At 43.3% G+C, this 21,432-nt stretch overlaps 1 protein-coding gene across 4 annotated transcripts in view; it reads left to right on the forward strand.

Annotated features, from left to right (window-relative positions):
• Positions 1-1,520: 1,520 nt before the first annotated feature.
• Positions 1,521-21,432, forward strand: part of OSBPL6 (oxysterol binding protein like 6) — a 167,022-nt gene continuing 147,110 nt past the window's right edge. For all 4 annotated transcript variants that reach the window (XM_015413758.1, XM_015413757.1, XM_015413760.1 and 1 more), the window contains exon 1: positions 1,521-1,650. The gene's annotated coding sequence lies outside the window, so the exon portion shown is untranslated. The remainder of the gene's footprint in view (positions 1,651-21,432) is intronic.

The following is a 21,432-nucleotide window of genomic DNA, read 5'->3' on the forward strand; positions in this document are numbered from 1 at the left end:
ATAGCCATTACTGGAGAGGGGAAGCACATGCATGCCTTAAACATGCGGCCCGGGGGCCGGATCAGGCCCCTGGAGGACTTCTATCAGGCCCGCAGTGGAACTGGCTGTCTTCTGCTTCTTCTTCCAGTTCTGCTGCTGCTGGGTCATCATAGGGTTTTTACGTACAACTGAACAGCATACTCAAGATTGCAGCAGCACATATTTTGACGCAATAATTCAGAGCAAGAGGTGTCCAGTTATCAGACATTGTTAAATAAAGAAAATATTGCAAGAGTGCTAATGTTTTAAGCATGTTTTTATTTTAAGTAAAAAACTCTTTATTTTAAGTTAAAAAAACCCTATCTCCGTGACCTGGCATTACATTTTATGACACACATGGCTTGGCCCAACAAGGTCTCATTTATGTCAGATCTGGCCCTCATAACAAATGAGTTCGACACCCCAACCTGCCTTAAACTGTCAAAAAAATTGACATAGCTCCACACCTGTACCTGATATTTATAGATGTGTATGTAGGTTCTACATACATTCTCTCCACTACCAGAAGCTACCTTTATTGGCACCCAGTAAAAATATTTCTCTTCACCCAGGCTTTTAGATAAGCTTTTATTCATTTTTTGATGTTTTAACCCCTTCTCTATGACCTGTTTGTAAATTTGTATAGCAGCATTTATTGGTTACTATTATTTTGGAATGCTGCGCATTTTATTATCAGAATGTTATCATTTTATTTAATCAACTGAATTGTGCACGATTCTTTCCCCAGAAGAGGAATAAACATATTCTAAATAAATAAAAAATATACCTACATATATTTCTGATATATACATATACATACGCACACAAAATGAACCTTGAAGGCTAGCAATTTTAAAAAATAATAATTCCATTATTTAATTTTATTTAATTCCAGTACAAGCTTCTGTGGACTAGAACTGCATCTTCATCCAAAGTGAGCTCCAGTCCACTAAAATCATGATGAAATAATTTATTACTATTCTTTTTTGTTCAACAGATTAACATAGAATGCATGCATGTGTTTCTAAAAGGATGCATGCACACATATTAAAATACAACTGAAGTGTGGCTTTGGACGAAGGGGCATCGTTCCAAAAGGAAGGGCAAAAGTCCCTTTTTTTTTAGGATGGAGGGGCGGGTTTTTTTTCATTCTGGATATCCTTCATGCAGGCGCAGCAGGGAGGCGGGTGTTGCTTTGCATCTTCTTAGCGGGGACTGAGAGGGCCTGGAGCGCGGCCGCCGCCTCCGCCTCCCCAGCCCCTGAGGGGGAATGACTTGGCACTGAATCCCACTCCACCGGGCTTCCGGGTCTTGGTACAGGCCGGTCCGCCTGCTAGGTGCTGCGAGGGAGGAGCGCCCGGCAGCCGTCGAGGGAAGGCGAGACTGACTGCACAGCCAGGGAGGGGGAAGAGGAGGCGGCGGAGGCGGAGGACCCCCCCCCGTCGCCGCCACCAGCCGCGCCGCCAGCTTCGCGCGCGCCCTTCGGCCCCCTCTGGCAGGGGAGAGCCACCGACGCCACATTCTTCCCTTCTAAGGCAAGCGGGAGGAGGAGCCGCTTGCTCTGGCTGCCTCATCCCTCTCCGGCGCCCGCATCCTCCGGCTCTGCTGCAGCGCGCCCGGGTGGGGGAAGAGGTAGGTTCCCTCCTCTTTTCGCCCGGGCTCTGTGTCCTCTCCTTCCGTGCCGCGTTCGAGGCGAGGGCACGGGCTGGGGAAGAGTCCGGGGCGCCTCAGCCGGGAGGAGGTGGGGGGGGGGGATGCAGCCGCTGCAGCCGCCCAGTGCTCTCCTCGCCACTTCCAGCCTCTGTCAGAGCGCCGGCCGGTTGCAGCTGGCCAGGGAGGCACTGAGGCATGGCACAGAAGCGACGCCACAGAGCCGGTAAGGAGGCCCCCCCCTGTCAAGTTGCCCGGCGTCGGCTTGAAAGCCGGGGGTGGTGGGGGTGTTGCGTGCTACAATGGACGCCTATACGGGCCACAGGCGACAATGGCTGCGTGTCGCCGGGCTGGGACAGAAATTGCACCCAGGCCAAAGAGATGGCTCTCTTCCCCGGCTGGGGAGGAGTGTGGGACAGACGGGTCGTGGCGAGCGCGCCCAGGCCCTCGGCTGCATCCCTAAGGCCAAAGATGCATGCATAGGCTCCTAAGAGAGGCATGGCTGTGTTGGGGAGCACATTCTCCCGAGTGGAGTGTGTGTGGTGGTCGTGGTCCTGCGTGGCTCTTGTGTGCATGTGTGTGGTGTGCGCGCACCGGCAGAGGCATGCCGGTATTTCCCCACTCCGGTTTGCACAATCATGTCTGTCAGTTGGGCATTCCCAAACTAGTAGCGTTAAAGAGATGCTGTTGAAAGTGTGGCGGTTTTGGGTTTTTTTTTGCTCAGCAGTTTTATTTAAGCGGGGGAGACGTTTTCGTTTAAGCCAGGCAGCATCCGCGTTTCTTAAGTTGCATTAAAACAAAATCCCAATGCAAAAGGGATTTTGTGTGTGTGTGTGTGCTTTGCAGTCAAGATGTGTGTTTCCTGCATAGCGGGAGGCAGCCTCTCTCTCTCTGCATTAACTATGTCATCAGAAAAGCCTGAGCATTGGGAAGTGATACTTCTTTCCATATAATGATAAAAAGGAACTGCGTGTGCATGCTTACAAAGTTGTAATCTGATGCCGCCTGTGATAAAACCTCCAGATGCAGCTTAAACACCCAGGACTGGCATTAGGGAATGACGTTATGTAACTTAACTTGGTGGAAATGCAATGAAAATGGAGTTTTAAAAGCTTGGTTTTTCCTTCCTTTGTAATAAAAAAAAACACTGGGATATTTTCCACTTCCGTTTCATAATTTGAATGCATTTTGATGAGAGGGAGAGGAATCGTATCTTGTTAAGTTGGCATGCCGATTACCATTAAGGTATCCATCTCTGGCTTCTCTGCTAGATTTCACAAATGAGTTGGTGCTTTTAATTGGCTAGCGGTGGTGTGAAACAATTAATTTTTCTTTCATATTGCTAAAAATAAAGCTTTAAGAGTCTCATCCTGGCCAGAAGTGCTGATGTGCAGCCAGAGGGCTCTTAAATGCTTTCTTCCTTCTAAATTTAATTTTCCAATCAGACTGTCACGATGCCACTTGACACTGTTGGTCTGTTGACTATTAACCATTCTGCGTGACTCTTAACAAATAGTAAATAAAGCAAGAAGAAGAGCTCATTTGTGCTTTCCACAGTGAAACAGATCTCCAAGGTCGAACAGCAAACTGCAGCGTAACTGTTTTATTTTACCATTGACAGTAAGGAAAAGTAACTAAGCCTCTTCAGAGGTTGCGTCCACGTAGTCCTCCTTGAATGGACTCCAGAAAGAATTACATGTAGTTTATCTGTCACCAATGCTCCCTCTAAGCTGTGGAGTCCTATGAGCAAAAATTCCACTTTGTGAGCTACTTGCATTAGAATTGTGAGCAAGCTATTTGGCTACTGCATAAATTAGTTCGCTCTGGAGCCATCCTTCCTGAGCTAAGACAAAAGCGTGTGAGCCGGAGGCTAAAAAACTGTGAGCCAGCTCACACTAACTCAGCTTAGAGGGAACACTGTCTGCTACATAAGGTACTGACATTGTTAAAAGTGCAAGAAAACGGTTGTTAATCTGCCTACCAAATATGGTCTGCAGTAGTAGAATCTTGGTGGCACTAACATTTCACTGCATGATTAATAGACTTGTTGTTCTGTAACTAGCAGGATGTTACTGGGTCAAAGATTAAGCCATTTCTTCATAATATAGCCCTCTTTGGATTGGACCAAAATAGTTCTCTTATATAACAACTGTCCTTTGCTCCCATATCCATACTTACCCTAATTTAACTGTAGTTTTGTCAAAATAATATGACCTTGACTTTCAGAGGCTACAGAGGCATTTATGAGGGAACGGAATTAAACAGAAATGATGTTGCCTGACGTAGTTTTCGTTTCGCTTCAAAGGTAAATTGATGCAAAATTTCATCGTCAGTTTGCGTCAGAATACAGAGTACATTTGTCCGGATGTATATCCTGTTAACATCAGTGGCAGGTAAGAGCTCATAGGAAAGCTCTTACATTACCAGAGCATTCCTAAGCAGAGTTATACCTTTCTTTGCACATGTGCAGTACATTCGCTCAGGGGAATATGACTGAGAAAATGTAACTGTTGGAGAAAATTCTTTCCCATCCCGCTGTAAAATTAACAGGCGCTCACTGTATGTTTTGGTGATAGCCCAGTCTGAGTGTCAGAGTAGAATCAGGGAGACCTGGGTTCAGATCTCCACTCTGCCATTGGAAGCTTGCTGGGTGACCTTGGGCCAGTCTCACACACACTGCCTAACCTGTTTTTATGAAGATAAAATGAAGGAGGGGGAAAATATTATGGTGAGGCCTGTTGGAGAGAAAAGGGGTGTATACATATCTAACAGAATACAGTTATGGGGTGAATATCCCTGGCCTCTTCTCTGTATCAGTAGTTGTAGTGATGCTCACTATGAGATGGAGCCACGTTATATGGCAAGAGCCTGTAGATTTTTCTGTGGGGAGCGGGAGAACATGTTCTGGGAATGTGGTTTAAGTGGTATTTCCATAGCGACCATAATTCCATAACCTTTCTTAATTTAAGAAAATGTGCTCAGTGTCATCAACTGAATTACTAGCTTAAATACCAAATGTGACATATAGACTGTAACTGTGTCGTTCTGTGCTTTTGATATCAATGGGAATACCTGTGCATGAGTGGTACTGTTATAGCTGTAGCCCTCCAAAAACTCTTACAACGTGTGCAAATAGTAAACCTTTCCAGTACACATACATGAAATAAGATATCCAGGTATGTGGTTTCCTGTGTCTACATTACATAGACATAGTTGTCATTGAAGTTGTCTTCAATCTGAAGTTGATTATGGTCTTTGCTCCATTACATTTTCTTCCTTTGGCTGGCTCTTTGAATGTATTTTTGTTTTTATCATATATATATGCGTTGCCTCTGCTTTTCCCTTCTTCCTTTTCCTGCCACATCTTATGTATTTACAGATGTACTGTTCAGAACAGTCAGTAGTATGTCTCTAAATGCTTAAGATGTGGTGGGAAATGTCACAGAATGGATGTAATCTTCAGTTGTTGCTTCAGTCATTGGAAGGTTTCATAGCGTATCTTCCCATCTTCTCATTTTGCTTCAGTTTTGTCCCTTTGAAAGGTGCAAAATTTAAGAACTGGTCCTTCAAACAATTTAATTTATACTTCCTTTCATAAGAGCCTGTGTTGCTTTATCCAGTTAATTAGGTTTGTCTAATTTTTCAGAGGTGCCCTTGGTTACATCACTGAATGAGGGTTTGAATGTTAGTTTGGTCACAGAATGGATGGCATCTTCAATTGTAAATGCATACATTGATCTGTTTATTTGCAGTGGTCAAAGGTCAGATGTGATCTTCTCCATGTTAAATGTTTTGTAAACTGTAGTTTTGTAAACATAATTGAATGAGGGTTTGAATGTTAGTTTGGTCACAGAATGGATGGCGTCTTCAATTGTAAATGCATACACTGATCTGTTTATTTGCAGTGGTCAAAGGTCAGATGTGATCTTCTCCATGTTAAATGTTTTGTAAACTGTAGGCCACAGAAACTGATACAGGTGAGATGTGGCTGCCACAAGGCGTGGTGTATTCTTAAATTTGTTTCATGCGTCTTGCACAATAACACAGTGAATGTACTTATTCTATTTCTTTAACTGTGGGAGGTTTTGTTCTGACAAAAGCTATCCTGTAAATTGGATAATTGTGCAAAGGTGTATTGAATTATTGACAGCATGTACTGAATGACAAATTAAAGCTAGAATACAGTTAGGAAATCTAATGAGAATGAGAGTGTATATTATGCCAAATAAGGAGCAGAAGTGATATCGAGATAAATTTCAACTACATTACTAATTGGAGGTTCAAGGTAGTCTTTGCAGAAGCAGGCTAAAACTTGACAATAAGAATAGGGCAGTAATTGGCTGTGGTCACACACACTAAATAATCCACAGTTCACTTTTCAACTGGATTTTTACTGTGTGAACTGGCAGAGTTGGAAAATGCATTGAAAGTGGATTATTTATTTATTTATTATATTTTTATCCCACCCTCCCCGCGAACGGGCTCAGGGCGGCTAACAAACAAGGGCACCGTGTGCCAAGTATAAAACATTAAAACACATAAAAACAACCATTTTATCAAAGTTAAAGTGCTCAGTGATGTTAATATTAATCATTTAGTGTGTGTGACTGCAGCCATTGATAGGTATTTGAGAAGAGCAGTAGGGGGCAAAGATCCTGGAAACGGAAACAAGATACAGGTGTCTACATGCCAGTACTAGAAGTCTGCAAGCCAAGATGGGGAAGCTGGAGTGCTTGGTGTTTAAATAACATAAATATAGCAGGCATTTCAGAAACATGGTGGAATGGGTTAAATCAATGGGATACAGTTATCCCTGGATAAAAATACTATAGACAGGACAGGGAAGGATGTGATCTCAAGATGGTGAAGGAGGCAAACAGAAAATATTGTAATTATGGGTGACCTGTCTTCAACTATTCTCTCAGTGACTGGGTAAATGTGCTCTTATCATGCCATAGAGACAAGGTTGCTGGATATCTTAAAGGACTGTGCATTGAAATAATTGGTCACACAGTCAACTAGAAGGAGGTGACCTCAGACTTGGTTTGGAGCAGAACTCATGGGCAAGTGTGAGATGTTGATGCTGTTGTACCAACAGGGAACAGTGACCATGGGGACATCAAGGTCAGCATTTCTGTCAATAGAAAGTTTCCCCCTAAGTCCAAAACGATCACATTTGTTTTCAAACAAGGGAACTTCAGATTCTTCCAAGACGCCTGGAAGCTATTTAAAATCATGTTAATTGAAGCTCAGATAGAATGCATACCTTAAATTAGGAAAGATACCACCAAATCTAAAAGAACGCCAGTGTGACGAATGACCCCAGAAAAGAAAGCCGTGAAAGGCTTGCCTTGGGAAAGGGGCAAGGGCCCAGTGGTAGAACATTTGCTTGGGATGCTGAAGGTCCCAGGTTCAGTCCCTGGCAACTCCAGTCAAAGGAGCTGATGGTAGGTGATAGGAAAGACCTTTGCCAGCACCCTCAGAGAGTCACTGCCAGTCTCAATAGGCAATACTGACCTTGATGGACAGTTTCAAGTGTTCATGTGTCTATACAAGGTGAACAAGAAGGAGAATAGGGTCTGGCACAACACAGGGTTTGTAAGGTTGATGACAGGACAAGGAAAAAGAATTTGAGGAGCAAATAGCTGAAAACTAAGACAGGCAATAAAAATGTCTTCAAATTTATTAGAAGCAACAAACCAGCAGGGGAGACAGTTGGGCCATTGCACAGCAAAGGAGTAAAAGGACTGCTTAAGGAAGATGTGGAAACGGCACATAAAATATTCTTTGCATCTGTTATCAGCATGGAAAATACAAGGGGGATGCCCACATCAGAGCTGCTCTTTTCAGAAAAATTTGTCTGAAGGATTTAGTCAAATTGAGGTGAGAAGAGATGGTGTTCTAGAACTAATGGACAACTTTAAAACCAGTCTCTGGGTCTAAATGGCGCACACTCAAGGGTTGTTAGGGAACTCAGATGTGAAATTGTTGGTCTTCTAACCATTGGCTTGGATCCGATGAAGTGTTTCCACAGGTGGGAGGATTTCCAGCTGTGGAACATGACTTTCTCACTGCCATCTCATGCTACAGCTGAAAAATGCCACTTCTGGGGGATGATGAGCCTCCATTTTGGGGTCCAGCAGGAGGGGGGAGGTGAGAAAGTCATTCGGGCCGAAATGCTTAATTGGAGCCAAGCCAGTCTGTGTGATTTGTCATTGAGATTGGCCTCTCTGTTTATGGACTAGAAAACAGCAATGCTAGTTTTTTGAAAAGTGGTCCAGAGGAGATCCAGGAGATTACTGGCTAGTTAGCCTAACCTCTTTTCTGGGTGAATCAGTAATTCTTGTTAAAAATAGAATTTTTAAACACATATAGGAACCACTCCTACTGAGGGAAGATCCATATGTCTTCTGCAAAAGTAAGTCTAGCCTCTCCCAACTTTTTGCAGTTCTTTGAGAAGATAAACAAGTGTGAGGATATGGATGGTTCGGTTGGTGTTATATGTGTGCACGTCCTGAAACTTTTGAGAACATCCCTTACCAAAGACTTCTAATTAAACTTAGTAGTCATGGGATAATCATGGGATAAGAAGATAAGTCCTCTTATTTTGGGGTGTGGTTTTTTTTTTTTTTGTATTTTTCTTATGTGCGTGTGTGTGTGCCCCTAGAAGTCATGGTGACCTCTGGTGACTAACTGTGTGCGCACCTGGAAATCATGGTGACCTCTGGTGACTGACCCCTACTGGGGGCCTGGAGGATATGCAGAGAGGTGACTGAATAAAGCCTGCCCCCACCTCCTGACTGCTGGTATTTCAAGGAGGTCTCCCAATATTTGCCAGAGTCAACCCTGCTCAGCTTCTGAGATCTGATGAGATCTGGCTTGCCTGGGCTATCCAGGTCAGCGCAGTGAGTCCTCTTGTTGATAAAAATTGGTTAAACAACAGAAAGCAGAAAATAGGAATCAATACACAGTTTTCTCGACAGAGGCATTTAAGCAATTGGGTCCCACAAGGGGTGGTATTGGGGCCAGTGTTATTCAGTTTGTTCATAAGTGATAATAGAATTGTGTGTGAGCAGTATAGGGACAAGATTGTGGATGATTCCAAGATGTTTAAGATGGCGTGAAAACCAAAGTGGATTGTGAGGAACACCCAGGGAAGCTCTTCAGATTGGGTGAGTGGGCATCAACATGACAAATGAAGTCCAATGTAAGTAATCACATGGTGATGCACATGACCAAAAAAAAAAATTAGTTTTGAATATAAACGGAGGGCGTCTGAACTGAGACCTTGATTGAAAGAGATTTTGTGGCAACAATAGAGAACTCATTGAAAATGTCAACTCATTGTGCCGCAGCAATGAAAAGGCTTCGCTAAGGGTTATTAGGAGTGAATTGAACATGAAATGGGCAATATTGTAGTGCCCTTGAATAGGTCTATGGTACTGCTGCATTTGGCATACTGTATACAGTTCAGGTTGCTGTACCTGGGTGGGCTAAAAGATACTGCAGAGCTGGAAAAAGTGCAGAAGAGAGACAACCAAGATGGTTAAGTACGTTTATTAGGAAGGCTGAAGAGTCTGGGGATCTTCAGTTTAGAAAGATGATATCTGGGGAAGATGTGGTAGAAGTTTTTAAAATTATGCATGGAGCAGGGGAAACTGATAAAGTTTTTTCTTCCTCTGCCCTAATACTTCATCTTACCATTGGCCTTAGAAGGGTATAGCTTTGCTTAGGATTGCACTGGTAAGATGGCACACAAGGCACTCAGCGGTGACTGTGATTTGCAGGCTGTGTGTTGTTCACATAACTGTGTTTTGGTTGTCTTGTCTACTGTTGCCAGTTTTTTCACTGTGGACCATGGAAGTGCAGGATTCCAAATAATCCAAATATCATTTGGGATCAAGCAAGGCACGGTCGCAATGATCCTGTCTGACTTCATTTTTTATTCAATTGGCCTTTTTCTCTGTCTCATCAGCAAGGTCCACAAACCCTGCTCTTTCTTAGTTTGGGTAGTATTTTTGTGAATGAATGTTCAGCCCATGGGAAAAGGAGATTAGTGGAAACTATTAACACCAACTTTTTGCTGATACTTGAGAAGGTGAAGAAGTAGTTGCAAGATTAACTCTTGCATGGCTTTTGCCCTGTCACACGGGAAACCAAGCTAATATGAATTTACTGCCTGTGGTTTAAAAGCCTGTAGAATAAACAGAATAATTAAGATATTAGGAGGGCAAGATGGATACAGCAGGAAGGAGTTGCAAGTATTGAGTACGGATTATAATCCTTTTATGAATGGGACCCTAGTATTATAACATGACCAGTGGTTTAAAGGTACTGATATTTGGAATAGTAGCAAGCTGTTGTCTGAGGGCCAAACTAGATGTGATAGTGTCATTGTGGCCATCATGGGACTGCCGCCATTTTAAAGTAATTTAAAAATACTGTGAGGGCCCAATTGGGCCTGCAGTGCAGTGCTCTTGTCTCCCCCTCAGCTGTGGTGTGTGTGGTGGGGCTTGGTGGCCCTTGTAAGAGCAGAAAGGTGGAATGTAGATTTTGTAAATAATAATAATAATTTTGGCAGTTGATAAGGTGTGGAGGGGTCAGCAAGAATGCCTCCTCATGGAGATTTTAAGTGATTTTTAAAAGGTGGTGGTGTCCTTGTGGTGGCCATGAGGATGCCATTATGTCTACTTCGACCATTGGTCAAAGTAGGGTGGGGATTTCCTAATTTTTAGACAATTAACTGTGAAAGTTGAAAGTTGGGCTAGGTTACACCTTGAGCAACCGGAGAATGTTCGATATCATGTGCATTTACAGGAGCTTTGGAATGACTCCTAGAGGATAAAGCTTTCATTTTTGGAAATACTCGTAGAAATAACTGTGTAGTAAAAAAAATACTTAATTACCAACATTGTTATAGATGCACAAGAAACATCTGAGGCCACTTTATTCCCTTAGTGGGTATTGTTAAAATGATTTAATCTAAATGAGTTAAATAATTTGAATATAATCATCTCTCTCCAGGATGAAATAAAATTGAAATTTCTCAGTTTAAAAGGCATAGCACCACAGAGTGATAGGATCAGGTTAGAACATCTTGAGTTTCTAATGTAATCATTTGTCTCCCCCCCCCTTTTTTGTGAAGGATAAGTATTCATGCCTTTTGCGGATTCACACCATTAATTTTTGGTTACGACTCCACTACAATTCTGACCCTTTTAGTTACGTGTACCAACTACTTTCTGAATCTGTCAATTCCAGTTGGCTATCTTACATCAAAGCCAAAATATGTTCCTTGAATTTATCTTTAGATTCCTTATTTTTGCTTTCTGAGTCTGAAGATTTTTTAAAAATAAAATCTAGTTTATTGGGTTCAGAGCTGCAAACTCTCTGTAGCTTGGCTAACAGAACCTGTTCTCCCTTAAACTTAGGTATTGTTCCAAATGCAAACCTTCCAGCTGTATACCTCTATCAACTCATAGCTCCAAATTTGCGCAGAGCCATCTCCTTGGCCAGATTTAATGTTCTTCCTTCCGCTTTTCTATCTGTCAGATTCCAGGGGATCTCCTATCCTAGCAAGTGCTGTCCTTGTCTCCTCGTGTTCTCCTTCAGCGTCCTCTTTATCTGGAGTCCCATCGGGATCTTTTGTATCCCATATTAGCTCAAATTTTACAGACCTCTGATGATTTTAAGGTTCTTTTTTTTTGCTTGATAATCCAGATATGGAAATAACTGAAATAGTAGCAGATTTTCTTCTCAGTGCTATGGTTACATGTCCTGATAAGAAATACTAAGTATTAGGGGTTTTTTTGCTTTTACTCTGTTTACTTATGTTGTAATTCCAATTTTACTTTACATGGATTTTGTATTTTCTGATCTGTAATTAACCTGACCTCCTACTGTGTGTGTGTGTATGTGTGTGTGTGTGTATACACCCCCCCCCATAAAGGCTTGTCTGTCTGTCCAGGCCTTTTGCATGTTTGTAGTTCTCATGAATGAAACCATCAGCACTAATTAGGAAATGCCATTGACATAGCTGTCCTCTCACAACAGAATCTGCCCATGTGGCATGGATATTATAAAAGACTTGAATCATCTATTTATTTATGGACCTTTCCTTTGTTTTGCATGATTAGAAAAATGACTTAACTCTTTGATTCTGGTTTTAAAATATTTGTTGTTAAAGAAAAGTCACTATTGGTCAGCAATTGCTGACTTGTATTACAGTCATCAGGGGTTTCAGAAGATCAGAGCAGACTTTGAAGATTTTTCAGTATGATTTTGAACTAGAGTCATTGTCACTGAGAATTTGCATGTTTGTATTTGATAGATATGGATAAAAGCACACAAATGCTACATTAGTATTTTGTATGTATAAAACAATATAAAATATATAATTTTTATAATTTGATATTCAGTAGTTTTTTTTGTCTAAAGAACCAGGACCATCTAGTCAAACAAGTACTTTTGAGTCCCACTGTGTTAAGTGCTGTTAAGTCGCTTCTAACTTCTGGTGACCTTGAGACCATCCTCCAAAATGTCTTGCTCAAGTTTTGCAAACTGAGGACAGTGGCATCCTTGTTTGAGTCAATCCATCTCAGGTTGGGTTTCCCACTTTCCCTGCTGCCTTCAACCAAAGTACGATGGCCATAATTTAGGTAGCTTCTAGGGATATCTCAAGCTTGATTTGGTCTAGACCCATTTATTTGTCTTTTTGGCAGTCCATGGTATTTGTAAAACTCTCCTCCAACACCACATTTCAAAGGAATCTATTTTCTTGCTGTCAGCTTCCTTCACTGTCCAGCTTTCACACCCATGAATAGTAATGAGGAATGCTTAGCAGGTGCTTAAATCTACCCCATTGTAATCTATTTTCAGTTGTTTCTGTGTCCTTAATTCTACTGTCATTACCCTGCTAAGGTCACCACAGCAAATTGACACTGTTTGCCCAAAGCCAGAGCACTGCCCCAGAGCCTCTTTCTAGATCCCGTTGTATTGCTTTCACAACGGGCTTTACTGCTAGTGGATATTATAAAAGACTTGAATCATCTATTTATTTATGGACCTTTCCTTTGCTTCTAGGGATATCTCAAGCTTGATTTGGTCTAGACCCATTTATTTGACTTTTTGGCAGTCCATGGTATTTGTAAAACTCTCCTCCAACACCACATTTCAAAGGAATCTATTTTCTTGCTGTCAGCTTCCTTCACTGTCCAGCTTTCACACCCATGAATAGTAATGAGGAATGCTTAGCAGGTGCTTAAATCTACCCCATTGTAATCTATCTTCAGTTGTTTCTGACTTGTCCTTAATTTTAATTAAAGGTAAAGGTTCCCTTGCTCGAAAGCCAGTCGAATCCGACTCTAAGGTTGCGGTGCTCATCTCCGTTTCAAAGCTGAAAAGCCAGCGCTGTCCGAAGACGTTTCCGTGGTCATGTGGCCGGCATGACTAAACACCAAGGCGCACGGGATGCTGTTACCTTCCCACTGAAGGGGTACCTATTTATCTACTTGCAATTTCTTGCTTTCGAACTGCTAGGTTGGCAGAAGCTGGAACTAGAGACGGGAGCTCACTCCGTCATGCGGCACCCGGGTCTCGAACTGCTGAACTACCGACCTTCCACAGCCTGCAGTTCAGCATCTTAACCACTTGAGCCACCGCAGCTCCTAATTCTAATTATGAAGGTATAAATGTATGTTACATACTTTAGTTCTGTAGTAATGGTCCATTGAAACCAGATAAAACCTTTTACCTTTAATTGTTCTTTTCTTGTTGATGTTTATTATGACCCAAAACATAAAATGTAAGGAACACTTCCATCAGGATCCAACATTTAAATACCTTCTGTTATTAAAACATGAGATACATTCATCAGTGAAGACAGGATGGTGGATAGGGCAGGCTAGTGTTGTGTTGAATATTTGTGAAATTTGATTTTTGATGCAAAAGTTGCCATTTTGAAGAGTAGAGAAAAGCATTTTTATAATATCTGCTTTCCCCTAAATTTGTTCATGCCTGTGGACAGATATTGCTTATCTAACTTCTATTACACTTTGGTGCCATTTTCTTAGCTCATATTCTTAGCCGTTATGCCACAATGGCTCTTCATTGGTACTTGGGCAAGCCATAGTTCTGGCACAGCTGTTCTTGAAAAAGAGCAGTTTCTGTCAGAGCTCTCTTACCCCCACCTACCTCACAGGGTGTCTGTTGTGGGGAGGGGAAAGGAAAGGAGTTTGTAAGCCACTCTGAGACTCCTTTGGGTAGTGAAGGGCAGGGTATAAATCCAGTCTCCTCCTCCTCCTCCTCCTCCTCCTCCGTCTTTGTTATTAGTATTTATGACATAACTTGTTTGCATGTGACCTGTCTGAATTCTCTTGACTTTTAACTGCTTCTTTCTTTCCGTCTGTCTCATTTATTTACATCCTTTCTTTCGTCCATTATGGAACTCAAGGTGGACCTCCCAAGAGGTATCCCCCTCCAAGCACTAACCAGGACCGGTTAGTTTCAGCAAGGTCGCTACACCATGTGCCCTCAGACAAAACCCTGGTGTGGTTTTTAAAAAATGAGATGTGGTCAAGTCCAGGGTTTTCTGTTTGAACAAAGAAGGACTTCTGTGACGATTCAGGTCCTTTACTGCATCTGTCAAACAACACAATGGAAACGCACCTTACATTGTACAAAACAGGAGAGAAATGACATGTGAGGATGGTAATACTTCTCTCAGACAGCTGCTACTATTACAATCAATATATCAAATCAGGACTTGGTTTACAGCACAGTGTGTTTACAGCATGCCACTTGTGGCAATGATGAATTGTGGCCGTGATAACATTTAGTGAGGGGTTTGTTTTAGCAGAGTAACATTTTCAGTAACGTTTCACCACACTTTGCAGGTCGAATCCAAAACTAGGAGCACCCCAAGTCACACCTTCAATCTCAATAAAATATTAAAAATACTGTCAGCCTTTTGGGGTTGAGACTGGGTCTGCTACATCAAGCATGGCTATCTTAAAATTCAACTTTTTTGTGTATATATATGTATTTTAAAAAACATGATTTAAAGTTAAAAACACATTTGGGTGTAAATCTAGTTTTCCAGCAGCAGCTATAATGAATATAGTCACCAGTTAACGTACTTCGAAACTAGTATATTCAACTCATTGATTGTTATCAGAACACTATACTTGAAATATACCAAACATATCCATATGATGCATTCAAGCTTTTAATTTTTTTTTGTTTGGGCGAATACATTTTTCATCCTGTGGGGAAATCGATCTAATTGATTATTAATTGAAGCGTACCAAAATAATAGCTCTTCTTTAAGGGCAGAAATTTACAGTGAGTCTTTTGTGGCCTTCAATATTTTATTAGTATGAGATAAATTTTATTTCAGGTTCTTGAAGTCAGGTTTCATTGCGTATACCAAAGATAGACCCTTTTGTTGGAGCACTCTTATCAGCTCGGTGCGAATTTTGTGAAAGCGATTGAGTAATTTCCTGTGCATTCAGAAAGTAGAAGCCCAGTGAATGTTAACCACCAACTGATGTTACCCTGGCTAACATTATGACTGTTCCTTATGCTTTGGAAATATAAAGGTAAAGGTAAAGGTTCCCTTGCTCGAAAGCCAGTTGAATCCGACTCCAGGGTTGTGATGCTCATCTCCGTTTCAAAGCCGAAGAGCCAGCGCTGTCCGAAGACGCTTCCGTGGTCATGTGGCCGGCACGACTAAACACCAAGGCGCACAGAATGCGGTTACCTTCCCACCGAAGTGGTACCTATTTATCTACTTGCAGTTTCTTGCTTTCAAACTGCTAGGTTGGCAGGAGCTGGAACTAGAGATGGGAGCTCACTCCGTCATGCGGCAACTCGGGTCTCGAACTGCTGAACTACCGACCTTCCATAGCGTGCAGTTCAGCGTCTTAACCACTTGAGCCACCGCAGCTCCTCATATATATAAATATAGATAACCCATATTGTAGTAGCCGTGAATGGCATTCACGAAACACTCCTGTATTTGCAACCTACACTTGTGCTTTTGTTCTCCTGTCATGTTATAATTCACTTTAATTATTATTTTCTTCTTTATCATGGCTTTTAAAAATTCGCAAAAGAGTTTATTTATGCTTACAGTCCAATCTGCTTAGGATTTCACTGTCAGAAATCTATTTAGATTGAACTAATGCCGGTGACAAACCCTATAATTATTATTTCAGTTTGTATCCGGGATAACTAAGAATGGCAGAGGGCCGTCTTTTAAAGATGTGACATCTACCATAGCTTGGTTTGTATGCTGTGGCACCCTCCCGGAGCAGATCTGTGAGAAAGACTTTACTTTTGAATTTTATTAGGCCAGCAAAAGTATCCATTTTGCCAGACGTTTAGTGTTTGCCAGTGTTGATGTTCTGTGTGTTATCCAGTTGGATTATTTTAACTTGGTTTCCATGTATTATTTATATACATTTGTACTGAGCCATGATAATAATAATAATAATAATCTATGAGGAAAGGTTAAAGCGCTTAGGGCTCTTTAGCTTGGAGAAAAGATGACTGAGGGGTGACATGATTGAGGTTTACAAGATTAGAGTTTCTCACAATACAAAAACTCGTGGGCACTCCATGAAACTGCAGAGCGGTCAGGTTAGAACGGATAAAAGGAAGTACTTCTTCACCCAAAGAGTGATTCACACATGGAATTCACTGCCACAGGAGGTGGTGGCGGCTACAAGCATTGACGGCTTCAAAAGGGAATTAGATAAGCATATGGAGCAGAGGTCCATCAGTGGCTATTAGCCACAAGGTATAGATAGGGGCTCTGGGGCAAGTGATGCTCTGTCTTCTTGGCGCTTGGGGGGGGGGTCAACAGTGGGAGGGATTCTAATGTCCTGGCCCCACTGGTGGACCTCCTGATGGCACCTGGTATTTTTGGCCACTGTGTGACAAAGAGTTGGACTAGATGGGCCTTTGGCCTGATCCAACATTGGCGTCTCTTATGTTCTTATGTTAACAACAACAACAACAACAACAACAACAACAACAATAATAATAATTGGATTTATACCCTGCCCTTCATTCGGAGACTGATTTCCCACAAGCTGCTCCTCCACCCTTGCTCTTCCCTTTCCCCCGATTGCATGCGTCATTTCTCACTATTTGCTGCACGGCCTCATTTTGACCTGCAGCTTTGCCCGATTTCCCCCATGTCTTCTCAGTCCTGTTTTTTGAGGATCGAGAAGATGCGGGGGAAATCGGGTGAAGCTGCGGGTCAAAATGTGGCCACACAGCAAATAGTGGGAAATAGACGAATACAATCGGGAGAAAGGGAAGAGCGAGGGTGGAGCAGTGGTTTATGGGAAATTGGTTGGAGTCTTAGAGTGGCTTACAAACTCCTTTCCCTTCCCCCCCCCCACAACAGACACCCTGTGAGGCAGGTGGGGCTGAGAGAGCTCTTTCAAGAACTGCCCTTTCAAGGACAGCTCTTGTCAGAGCTATGTTGAGAAGAAGCAAACAACCATGATGTATTATGCCAAAAAAGTCTCCAAAGACTATAAATTTCTTTTTCCAATATTCAGTTTACTGGAAGCAATTCAAACGCCATCAACACTGACCAACCATGCATATTATATCTCGTTTCGTGTATAACTTTATCAAAGTGGGTAGTGTTGAAATACAATATTAATCCATTTGACAAACTCTCTGGTAGTATCTCATAGTGACTGAATATTGGAAAAAGAAATTTCTAGTCTTTGGAGACTTTTTTGGAATAATACATAATGGTTGTTTGCTTCTTCTCAACTTCCTTCCTGTGATCTCTCTCTTTGGTTTGCTTGTCAGAACTATGGCTTGCCCAAGGTCATCCAACAGCTGCAAGTGGAGAAGTGGGAAATCAAACTCGGTTCTCCCAGGTTAGAGTTCGCACACTTAACCACTGTACTGCTTTTCATGCAAAAAAACAACACCACAGTTTATCAAAGCTAAATACTGCTTCAGATCGGCCGCGAGTCCTCTGTGTCTTCAGGCAACCAATTTAGGTTTGCTTAAAGATAAATAAGGTCTGGTTCCGAGTATTTTGTCACCCCAAGCAAGGGACAGCTATTCTCTCCTTGACCTTGCGCTGCTCCTGGTCTGGACCTGGCCAGTGGCAAGACCCTGGTGGGAATGGTATTTGACCCCCATGCCACTGATGACTGGGAGCAAGCAGAGCCCCTGTGGTACATTGGTGGCCTCTTCCTTCTGCCATCCCCAAGTAGTGACTTGGAGACAGTGGGCCCAGGGGCCTGTCCACCTTTATGTGTTGGTTTTTGAAACTGGCATGTCAAATATCTGTTACAAGTGGGAACCTGCGAAGCCTTACAGAAGGCCTTCATTCCCCCTTTCCTACTATTTCCTCTTTCCCCTCCCTGAGAGCTCCTATAGCCCCGCCCCTTTTTCTGCTTCCTTCTCTCTTTCCCACCCAGCAGCCAACCTATCTGCCCCCTCATCTTCAGCTCCCCCCCCAGCAGCCTCTACCTAGGAAAATTATGACCCTGTTGTTTGGTGCCAGCCACTGGGCCAGGCCCATTTGCAAGATAGAGAGCCCTCAAGGACTTGTGGGGGGCACTTCACTTTCCCTTTACCCCCCTCTCCACATTATTTATCCTTTCCGTCCTCCTGGCAACCCGTATAACTTCTCTCCTTCCCCTACCTCATTCTCACCTTCTCAACCATTCACCCAGCCCATAGCCAGAAATTTGTTGTTGGGGGGTGGGGTGGGCAAATTGGACCTGCTGGCAGGGGTGATGTGAGCTTACCGTTGCCCCCGGCAACTTGAAATGTGTGGCGGATTGCTCCAGAAGACCCAATGACTGCTGAGCCATGTGAGGACTTCTCAAGTCCCCCCCCCCCGTGGCTCAGGCTCCCATTGGGAGGGAGGGAGGGAGAGGGGCAACTGCCGCGAGCACTTGCCAGGGCTTCCTGCTTCCACAGCCCTCTCAGAGCCAGCAGGAGGGGAGGGAAAGGGGAAGCCTCTCGTGGTCTTCCTGCTTCTGCAGCTGGCATTCTTTCTTAAACTTCGAAAAGCTGACTGCGTAAGCAAGAAGACCAGGAGAGACTGCCCCCTCCCCCTTTCTGCTGGGGCTGGGAGGGCTGGGCATATTTATGGGGGGCATCACCCTCATCAGCCCACCCCCCCTGTGGCTACGGGCCTGAATCAACCTTTTATCTGCCTCCCATCTTCAGCTGTATTTATTATTATTATTATTATTATTATTATTATTATTATTATTATTATTATTATTATTATCTTCATTTATACTCCACTTTTCTCCACAGCATTGTGCATTATTCTCTTATCCTCCTTTTTATCCCCACAACAACCCTGAGTGGTAGGTTAGGCTGAAAGTGTATGACTGGTCCAAAATCACCCAGTGAGCTTTCGCAGCAAGATGGAAATTTGAACCTGGGTCTCCCAGACCCTGCTCTGAAAGTCTAACCACTACACCATACTGGCATAGGGTGGCGGCTGTTGAACAGTAGCAAGCAGCCAGGCCTACTTGAGTCATGCAAGTCCAGTGGTATCAGGTCACCCAGAGGTTGCTTCCAGGCCTAGGTTGCCAACCTCCAGGTTCCCAGAATTACAACCAAACTCCAGATTACAACAGAACTCCAGGTTCCCAGAATTACAACAGAACTCCAAATGACAGAGATCTGAATCCCTGGAAAAAATGGCTGCTTTGGGAAGGTGGACCTTATGGTATTGTATTCAGCTGCAGCCTCTTCTCTCCCCAAACCCTGCCCTCCTCAGACTCCACCACAACATCTCCAGGAATTTCCCAGCCTGGATCTGGCAAATCTAGCCCCAGGCCTGGCCCAACTAATCTTCCCCCAAAGGCCAAAATAGGCCTGGAAAGGGCCCTGCCCCCTCCCCCTGCATTTTTACCAAGAGAACCAAGCCTGGAGTACTGTGGTTGCATAGCAACAGCCACTAAAGCTGTAGGCACTCCTTTTATCATTTTCAGGTTTTTTAAACCCCCCCCCCCCCGTGTATTTTTTTTTAGATTTCACATTTTTCTGACAAACGTGGGGTCCCCTTCAGGATTGTAGAAAGATCTGTCTTGCCCATTCATAGCTTCATTCACCGGATTTAAGTGTCCAAGGATGTGGCAGACTTCACCCATTTTTCTTTTCTAACATCTCTGATTTTAAATTTATAGTTAACTATTTTTTATTTTTGCTGTCTAAAATAAAAGTAGGTTCAGGCTAATTAGAAGGAAAAGAGCTTCTCAGACTTTACTGTTGTAAAACAAGAATGTAAACAAAGTAAGAAATCTCTAATTATTTGTAGGTGGGTTGTTGTAAAACAGAGTCTGTGTTTCCCAGGCAGGTGCTTTAAATGGGGGCTGGGGTGAGTAGGTTGAGCTATGCACATATGGAATACAAGCAGCATATCCTTCCCACTCTTGCTGTGTGGGTAGAACCTCTGCACTGTGCAGGCCAGAATGTGCCTGTTGTTTCTAAATGTATTTAATGTTTCTCCTTGTGTGTCCAAAGCTATATGTAATCCTTTTCTTCCTAACACAGCGTGTGCAGTAAAGCCCTGATTACATTAACAGTAGTACTACTGCTAATCATCTGTGGCTGTGGTCAGACATGCCTTTATAGCTGACTCAGCTGTGAATGCCTGACAGATCTAAAGGGCATGATCAGACGGCAGCATCTGGTAAAGGTCACGCAGCAGTCGGCACCCTGTGCTGCTCCACCATAGCAGTGGAGTTAGAAGACACCAGTGAAAGTCCGGTCGTAATGTTTGCTGATGGGCCACAGACGGACTTTCCCCTGTCTGATCACTCAAGCACACTCTCAAGCTATCGGGATGGTCTGTTCATTCTATCCCAACTTGGTGCCGTTTCCCCCCCTCGCTTAGCACTGTGTGAATAACCGTGTGGAGGTGCGATTCCTCGTTTATGTGCATGGAAAACAAAAGGCAACTCCCCCTACTCGCCTGAACGTGCCATCTGATTAGGCAGTGATGGGCTGAGCCCGCAGCTACAAAGGATGTGTGATTGCGCAATGCATGTCAATTTCCACCAGGGGAAATAGGGTCACTTCCCCTCTGTACCAAATGGCACGTCTGACCACAGCCTTATTGTGCTACTCACAAAATACTTGTGAGACCGGTGTGCCTAGTTTACAGATGGAGAACTGGAACTGAAACATAGTGATTTGTCCAAAGCTGCATATGTGGGGAAGTATTTGCATGGCCAGATGTTCCATAAGACTTTTGTTATGCAGGACTATGGGAATACCCAGACCTCTTGGTCATGGGTTGGATCCAAACCTACACAGCATTAATGAAAGAGCAGTTCTGCTTATGAAAGATCATGTGTACGTGTGTGCAATTTCTGCTGATTCCCCATCCCCAGTAGTGCCTCCTTCACCCCACCATGCCCTGTTTCCTGGGAGCAGTTCTTCAGGGCAGACAGGTTGTTGCAGAATGACAAGAGACAACAGATATCTTTCCCATGACTGGACTTCCACTTGTGGTTCTTTCCATACAATCTTTTCTCTTGGGTGGACAGTCTGTGAGAAGGGATCAGATCAGCTCCTTTGGATACTAAGGTCGAATCCACATGTGTGTTTCTTGCCAGTTTCCTGACATTTTCGCTCCCGTCCCCCAACAAACTGTCTACATTTGCATCCGGTTTCATGCTGGCAGTGCGCCAGTATAAAAATCAGTGTCTGCATATGTTTCCCGCCCTCTGGTAGTGACTCCATTGTCATAGCTGC

Source organism: Gekko japonicus, unplaced genomic scaffold, assembly GCF_001447785.1.
Source record: "Gekko japonicus isolate JY-2015 unplaced genomic scaffold, Gekko_japonicus_V1.1 scaffold743, whole genome shotgun sequence".
NCBI classification, from domain to species: Eukaryota; Metazoa; Chordata; class Lepidosauria; order Squamata; family Gekkonidae; genus Gekko; species Gekko japonicus.